At 34.9% G+C, this 9,400-nt stretch overlaps 1 pseudogene; it reads left to right on the top strand.

Annotated features, from left to right (window-relative positions):
• Positions 1–696: 696 nt before the first annotated feature.
• Positions 697–8,252, top strand: Rpl11-ps10 (ribosomal protein L11, pseudogene 10; annotated as a pseudogene).
• The last annotated feature ends 1,148 nt before the right edge of the window (positions 8,253–9,400 follow it).

The following is a 9,400-nucleotide window of genomic DNA, read 5'->3' as shown; positions in this document are numbered from 1 at the left end:
TGAGCACTTTTATGATCATGCCTCTGCTAAGTCGCATTCATCATATATACATATATGTCATATACACACATATATAATATACACTTATACATCATATACATATATACATACACATATACATCATTATGAATATACATCATATACACACATACATCATATACTTATATACATCATATACAATAAACACCATATATATGGTGAGGTATATATATATATATATATATATAGTTGATTTAATCAAATTTTGGCGAATATTAGAGGTAGATAAATACAGACCGTTTTTTCATTTTAAGTAAAGACTGAATTATATTCATCAGAAACTTCAGGCTACTTCTAATGTTTTCAGAGGAGATTTTCTTTTAATTTAGAATATGACAAATGGAGTAAGCATACATTATTGTTTATGTTGTAAACATAGTAATCAAATAAAGCAACCTGCTTCTTGAAATGCTCTAAATCATATCCTTGACAATTGTGTCTTTGTCCTAACTACTTCTATAGTTTTCACTTCTACTGATAATCAATTAAACATATGAAAAAGGGATTGCTTGAGAAACCAAATATACTGTCTCTGAATATAAAGCAGAGACTGCGAGGCTATAAATACAGACCAAATAATTCTGCAGTTTAGATAAAATTATTAATTATTAAAAGTATTAAGTTTAGACAGATTTATGTACAACAAAAATCCGAGATATGTTTATCATCATAAGGTAATGACTAAAAGAAGCACATAGCCTTGACAAAGCTAAGTTTTCATAAGAAGTTTACTGATTGGATGCAAGAGAGTCATATTGTATAATGACCTACTATGGAATTAATATGTAAATTAAAGGATAAGAAGATATATTCAGATTGATAGTAAGCCCATGTTCACAGAGAAAAACTGACAGGAAGTTCTTCTCAAAGAGCTGTCTCCCAAGTAACCAAGTTGATGTCAGCACAGTCTCATAGCCTGGACCTACGTGTATTCTACTGTTGCTTCTGTCAAAGCTTGTACTTTTCTAATGGACAAGAACTCTGTATATCTTCTGGATTTTTCTTTCTTGTTTGCGTGATTCAATGTTGCTTTTATTTCATAATAAAATACTAGAAACAAAGCTACCTACACTATTCATTTAGAAGTTATTTGATCTAGATAGTCAAATTCAGACATGAGAGGGGAATGGGATATAAATGCCACAGATTTGATCATAGTATGATTCTCACCACTTCACATTACTTAATACTAGATAGATAAAAGAGGGATCTGTATAGGCATAAATTAGTATGTATTGGCACCTATCATCATTATCTAATTCTTAATTATCATTATTATTATCACTGTCATTTATACATGAATGACTGTTTCCATGAATTTAAATGACTCCATGTACTATAAACCTTGCTTTCAATCCCGCTCAATACTTAGAATTTTTGAAAAGACTTTTATTGCAAGAAAACTATTCACAATTATTTATATACTGTCATGACTATTTTGAGCTACAAGTGCAGACTTTAATGTGTTTAAGAGGCTGAATTGCTAAGGCTTTCAGAATAACCCTATGTTTATTAAATACAAGCATAAGTAAACATAAGTCTTTGGAACTAACCAAGTACCTTTCTCATACATGACTTCATCTCTAATTATTTTTATGGTAGTGTATATTCACCACTTATTTATCTATCACTTGAAGACATCCTTACCATCTGGACACTTCACAAAGCCAATTTAATAGTTACAACACCATGCTAAATTTAATAAGATATTCACTTCATCTTTTCAAATTACTGGCACATATCTAACATAACTGGATGGAGAGTTAAGAGTACATTCTGTGTATCAGCCCATTAAAAGCACTAAAGCCTAGCCCTCATTACCACTTAGGAATAATTGTTTCTCTACATTAGTTAGGGATGTTGGGTATTACGTTATCTTCTTACACGATGGAAAAATCTAATGATATGTCTTTCAGGTTTCTTCTAAAGACTATATTAAAGTTCTTAGAATTTAATTAAGTCAGTGATGAACTTATATTGCATTTTTAGTAAAAGCCTTTTTTATTTTTTTATTTCTTTTCTGTTGTCGATTTTAATTTAACTATTAAGATTAAAATAATTACATTATTCCTCCCCTTCCCTTTCCTCCATAAAACCTTTTCATTTTCAAACTTCTAATGCCCTCTCAAATTTCAAGGACTCTTTTTATATTGTTATTAATGTATACATACACACGCACACACGCACACACACACACACACACACACACACACACATCCTGCTTAATTTGCTTAATGCTACTTAAATATATATGGTATCAATCCTGAACCCACTTGAAATAAGATAAGCAATGAAGGGGATCAGCCCTGAGGATTATTAATTCTCCCATCCATTAGCTGACTCTCGTTTTTTTTTTACCTATAGATAGAGCCCCTTTCATTTTAATATGCCTATTGACATTAAATTTATTGAGGTCTTGTTTAGGCAATATGCGGTTGAGGAATCATGGGTACAGCTCCTTGTGCTATCTAGAAGACATGATAACACCACTGATTTCCTAGTCCTCTGGATCTGGTGTGTGCGTGTGTGTGTGTGTGTGTGTGTGTGTGTGTGTGTGTGAGAGAGAGAGAGAGAGAGAGAGAGAGAGAGAGAGAGAGAGAGAGAGACTGGGTCACCTCATTCAGGCTAATACTTTCTAGTTACATCCATTTGCCTAAGAATTTCATGAAGACATTGCTTTTAACAGCTGGGTAGGACTCCATTATGTAAATGCACCACAATTTCAGTATCCATTCCTCTGCTGAGGGACATCAGGCTTGTTTCCAGCTTCTGGGTATTATAAATAAGGCTGCTATGAACATAGTGGAGCATGTATCCTTGTTATATTAGAGAATCTTTTGAATATATGCCTAGCAGTGGTAGAGCTGGGTCCTCAGGTAGAACTATTACTAATTTTCTGAGAAACCTCCAAACTGATTCCCAGAGTTGTTGTGGCAGCTTGCAATGCCACCAGCAACGGAGGAATGTTCCTTTCTCCAAATCCTTGGCAGCATCTGTTGTCACCTGAGTTTTTGATCATTCTGACTAATGTGAGGTAGAATCACAGAGACATTTTGATTTGCATTTACCTGGTGACTAAGGATATTGAAGATTTCTTTAGGCACTTCTTAGTCATTTGATATTCCTCAGGTGAGAATTCTTTGTTGACCTCTGTACTCCATTTTTAATAGGGTTATTTGATTCTCTGTACTCTAACTTCTTTAGTTTTTCATATATTTTGGACATTAGCCATCAGATATGGGATTGGTAAATATCCTTTCCCAATCTGTTGGTTGCCATTTTGTTCTAATGACATTGTCCTTTGCCTTACAGAAGCTTTGCAGTTTTATGAGGTCTCATTTGTTGATTCTTTATCTTAGAGCATAAACCATTGGTGTTTTGTTCAGGAAAATTTCCCCAGTGCCCATGTGTTCAAGACTCCTCCCCATTTTTTCTTCTACTAGTTTGAGGTCCTTGATCCATTTGGACTTAAGTTTTGTGCAGGGTGATAAGAATGGATCAATTTGCACTCTTCTACATGCTGACCTCCAGTTGAACCATTTGGTGAAAATGCTGTGCTTACCTAGGAAGCGCAAGGCCCTGGGTTCGGTCCCCAGCTCCGAAAAAAAAAAAAAAAAAAAAGAAAGAAAAGAAAATGCTATCTTTCTTTCATTGAATTGTTTTAGCTCCTTTGTTGAAGATCAAGTGACCAGAGGTGTGTGGGTTCATTTCTGGGTCTTCAATTCTATTCCACTGATCTATCTGCCTTTCTCTGTACCAATACCATACAGTTTTGGTTTTTTTTTCTTTATCACTATTGCTTTGTAATACAGCTTGAGGTCAGGGATGGTGATTCTCCCAGAAGTTCTTTTATTGTTGAGTATAGTTTTCACTATCCTGGATTTTTTTGTTATTCCAAATGAATTTGCAAGTTGCTCTTTCCAACTCTATGAAGAAGTGAGTTGGGGTTTTGATAGGGATTACATTGAATCTGTTGGTTGCTTTTGGTGAGATGTCCATTTTTGCTATGTTAATTGGGCCAATCCATGAGCATGGGAGATCTTTTCATCTCTTGAGGTGTTCTACTTCCTTCTTCTGAGACTGGAATTCTTGTCATACAGATCTTTAACTTGTTTGGTTAGAGTCACACCGAGGTATTTTATATAATTTGTGAGTGTTGTGGAAGGTGTCATTTCCCTAATTTCTTTCTCAGCCCCTTTATCCTTTGAGTAGAGGAAAAAATACTGATTTGTTTGAATTAATTTTATGTCCAGACACTTTGGTGAAGTTGTTTTTCAGCTGTAGGAGTTCTTTGTGGATTTGTGTTGGGTTTCTTATGTATACTATCATATAATCTGCAAATAGAGATATCTTGACTTCCTTTTTCCCAATTTGTATCCCATTGATCTCCTTTTGTTGTCTAATTGCTCTGGCGAGGACTTTGAATACTATATTGAATAAGTAGGGAGAGAGAGCACAACCATATCTTGCCCTTGATTTTAGTGGGATTGCTTCAAGTTTCTCTTCATTTAATTTGATGTTGGTTACTGGTTTGCTGTATGTTGCTTGTATTATGTTTAGGTATGGGCCTTATATTTCTGATCTTTGCAATACTTTTAACATGAAGGGGTGCTGTATATTATCAAATGATTTTTTAACATCTTATGAGATGATCATGTGGTTATTTTCTTTGAAGTTCTTTATATATTGGATTATGTTAATGGATTTCCATATTTTGAACCATCTCTCCATCACTGGGATGAAGACTTCTTGATCATGGTGAATGATCTTTTGATGTGTTCTTGGTCTCAGTTTGCTAGAATTTTGTTTACTATATTTGCATCGATATTCATAAGGAACATTGGTCCGAAGTTTGTTTTCTTTGTTTGGACTTTGTGTGGTTTAGGTATCAGCGTAACTGTGGCTTCATAGAATGAATTAGGTAGTGTTGCTTCTGTTCTTTTTTTTTCTTGGAATAGTTTTGGAATAGTTTGAAGAGTACTAGTATTTTTAGGTCTTCTTGAAAGGTCTGAAAGAATACTGAACTAACCGTATAGTCTTGGGCCTTTTATGATTGGGAGACTTTCAATGACTGCTTCTATTTCTTCAGGGGTTATGGTAATGGTTAGATGACTTACCTGATCCTAATCTAACTTTGGTACCTGGTATCTGTCTAGAAAATCATCCATTTCATCTAGATTTTTCAGTTTTGTTACGTATAGGCTTTTGTAGCAGGATATGATAATTTTTTAAAAATTTCCTCAGTTTCTGTTGTTATGTCTCCCTTTTTATTTCTGATTTTGTTAATTTGGATACTGTCTCTTTGCCCTCTGGTTAGTCTGGCTAATGTTACTGTTGTTTGTCTTGTTGATATCGTTGTTGTTTTATTGGATGGTTTGTGTATTTACATTTCAAATGTTATCCCCCATTCCTGGTTTCCCCTCTCCCATCCCCCTCCCCATGCTTTTATAAGGATGCTCCCCCTCTCCACACCTACTTTCATCTTAACACCCTGGCATTCCCCTGTACTGGGAAACAAGCCTTCACAAGACCAAAGGCTTCTCCGCCTATTGATGCCAGACATTGTCATCCTCTGCTGTATATGTGGCTGGAGCCATAGGTCCACCCATGTGTACTCTTTTGTTGTTGGTTTAGTCCATGGGAACTCTAGAGTGTCTGGTTGGTTGATATTTTTGATGTTCCTTTGGGGTTGCAAATGCCTTCAGCTCCTTCATTCCTTTCTCTAATTTGTCCATTGGCATTCCCATGCTCAGTCTGATGGTTAGCTGCAAGCATCTTAATATGTATTAGTAAGGCTCTAACAGAGCCTCTCAGGTGACTTCCATAACAGGCTCCTGTCAGCAAGCACTTCTTGGTATCAGCACTAGTGACTGGGTTTGATGGCTGCATATGGGATGGATCCCCAGGTGGGGCAGTTTCCGGATGTCCTTTTCTTCAGTCTTTGCTCCATTCTAAGTTTTATCTATTGTGTCGATTTTCCTAAAGAAACAGCTCCTGGTTTTGTTGATTCTTTGTATAGTTCTCTTTGTTTCTACTTGGTTGATTTTAGCCCTGAGTTTGATTATTTCCTGCTGTCTACTCCTCTTGGGTGTATTTTCTTGTTTTTGTTCTAGAATTTTCAGATGTGCTGTTAATGTGCTTTTAAGCTGCTAGTGTATGTTCTTTCCAGTTTCTTTATGGAGGCACTCTGAGCTATGAGCTTTTCTGTTAGCACAGCTTTTGTTGTGTCCTATAAATTTGGAAATGTTGAGACTTCATTTTGGTCAAACTCTAAAAAAAGTCTTTGGTTATTTCTTACCTGACCAAGTTATCACTGACTAGAGCGTTGTTCAGCTTCCATGTGTATGTGTATGTGCACCTTCTGTTGTTTTTGAAAACAAGCCTTTGTTCATGGTAGTCCAATAGACTACATGGGATTAAGTCAATGTTCTTGTATCTATTGTGGCTTGTTTTGTGTCTAATTATTTGGTCAGTTTTGGAGAAGGTACCAGAAGGTGCTGGGAAGAAGGTATATTCTTTTGTTTTAGGGAGAAATGTTATGTAGATATCTGTTAAATCCATTTGGTTCATAAGTTCTGTTAGCTTTATTCTGTCTCTGTTTAGTTTCTGTTTCCATGATATGTTCATTGGTAAGAGTGGGTTGTTGAAGTATCCTACTATTACTGTGTGAATATCAATGTATGCTTTGAGCCTGAGTAATTTTTATTTTACAAATGTGTGTGCCCTTGTATTTGGGGAATAGATGTTCAGAATTGAGAGTTTATCTTGATGGATTTTTCCTTTCATGTGTATGGAGTGTTCTTCCCCGTTGTTTTTGATAACTTTTGATCTTAACATTTTTCCTATCTCCTGTTCTATAATATAACCAGAGCCCTAGGTGTGGGGCTTCTGCTCTAAATGTAGCCATGTGACTATCTACCCCATAGTCAGGCATTCTTCATAGTTTAATTAAGTTATGGTTTTCTATATTGGTCATTATTTGCTATGAAGAAAGGCTTTTTGATGAATCACAAGGACTTCATTTATCTGTGGATATAAGGATAAGTTTCTGAAATCAATTAGGAATTATGATATTCTAATGAAGTACCAGCATTCTGGGTAGAGCTATCAACAATCAGTATATAGTAGAAATTGTAATTCTATAATTGAATTTATGAGTGATATGGTGTCTAGCAACTATATTAATAAGAGATTCAAGACTTTCAATCACTATTTTAGTGGTTTCTCCTAAACAAAGATCTCATGGGAAAAAAACAAAAGAAAAACAAAAGACAAGAGTCTGATTTATTACGGGGATACTTTATCTAATGTAAGAATGTTTATGGACTACTAGATAGTAGGAAATGACGACTGGCTAGTTAGAATCTAATGTATAAAATTAGAACACCATGTAAAATAAGTTTGGAAGTATAGCCATGTAGATAGACTAGTATAAATATACAATCTAGGACAACTTGAATACCAAGTTCAATCAGTAGATGATAGTCAATCTGTACGTAACCAACACATGTCAAAAGTTAATAAAACACATTAAAGTATATTACATAAAGAAGCACATGATCACCTGGGTAGATGCAGAAAATCATTTTAGAAAACCCAACACACCTTCATGATAAAAGTGCTTACATATAAGAGACTATAGGGAACAAATCTCAACATAATTAAGAGCTATATGGGGCTTGCTGTCCTCCATCGTGGCATAAGATCAACAAGAAACCCCCTTGTGGGAACTTTGCATCTGCAAGCTCTTCCTCAGTATCTGTGTGGGGGAAAGCAGAGATGGACTGACCTGGGCAGTCAAGGTGTTGGAGCATCTCACAGAACGGACACGTGTATTTTTCATAGCTAGATATACTGTGAGGTCCTTTGGCATCAGGAGAAATGAATTGCTGTTTATTTCAAGTTCCATGGAGTCAATCAAGGCAGAAATTCTGGAGAAAGGCCTGAAGATGTGGGAGTATGAATTACAGAAAAATAACTTCTCAGTCACTGGAAACTTTGGTTTTGGGATTCAAGACCTGGGCCTCAAATATGACCCGAGCATTGAGACCTATGGTCTGGAATTCTATGTGGTGCTGTTTAGGCCAGACTTCAGCATTGCAGACAAGAAATGCAGAACAGGATGCATTGGGGCCAAACACAGAATCAACAAAGAGGAAGCTATGCGCTTGTTCCAGCAGAAGTATCACAGGATCATCCTTCCTAGCAAATAAATTTTATCCAAAAGGCCAATAAAGATTTTTCAGACAATAAATAAATAAATAAATAAATAAATAAATAAATATAAAAGTAAAAATAAAAATAGCTATATGTGAGTTCTTAAACTGTAGCAACATTATCCTAAATTGAGTATAACTTGAAACAATCTACTGAAAACAGCAAGGAGACACTACTGTCCACTACTGTCTACACCTTTGCAAAATTGTGTTCAAAATAATATGTTAAGCAATAAGCCAAGATAAGAAATTAAAGGGATATGAATAGGGAAAGAAGTAAAAATTTTCATATTCCAGGTGACATATTAATGTATCCCAAAAAAATGTATCAGAAAGCTACTGGAAACATCAACAACTTCAATATTTTACCAGGAAAATAATAAACTTGAAAAAAATTGCTAGCTTTTCTATACACTGATTTAAAAAAAATACAGAGAAAGTGGTACAGGAAACAACCCCATTTATAATATCCTCAAGAAAATAAAATACCTAGGAATGAATCTAAACAAGCAATAAAGGGTCTTTGAAAAAGATTTAAAGCACTGATGTAAAAGGAGATAAAGACACTAGACCATCTATACTCATGGATTGGTAAAATTAATATTATGAAAATGGCCTTTTTGCCAAAAACATTTAGCATTTATAGATTGAAAATAATCCCATTGGCAATCCTCATGCCATTCTTTATATAAATAAAAAAATCCAAATTCCTTACTGATCACAAAAGTCCATCCATTATTATTATAGAGCTATAGTAATGAAAATATTAAAATATTGGCACAAAATCACACATGTGGACAAATGAGACCAAATTAATGAAGAAACCTGTATCTCATATTGAAAAAAAAAGAGGCCAAAGTTCAATAGTTGAGAGAAGACAGACTCTTCATCCAGTGTTATTGTGGAAACTAGATGGCCACATGAAGAAAAGTGAGACTAGACTTCTTTGTTTCTCTTTGTTTGAAACCCACCTCCACATGGACAAAAGACCTAAACCTGAAACCTGAATATAACAGAAAAGAAACCATAAGCACTAGACTATATGATATCAGCATAGGGAAAGACCACATTTATCCAGGAATTGAGGACAAGCACAAATGGAACCCCATAGAAATTTAAAAAGAAAAAAAAAAAACAAGTCTGAA

Source organism: Rattus norvegicus, chromosome 6 (assembly GCF_036323735.1).
Source record: "Rattus norvegicus strain BN/NHsdMcwi chromosome 6, GRCr8, whole genome shotgun sequence".
Classification (NCBI taxonomy): Eukaryota; Metazoa; Chordata; class Mammalia; order Rodentia; family Muridae; genus Rattus; species Rattus norvegicus.
The sequence above is the reverse complement of the archived record's forward strand: the minus strand, read 5'-3'. Positions and strand labels throughout refer to the sequence as shown.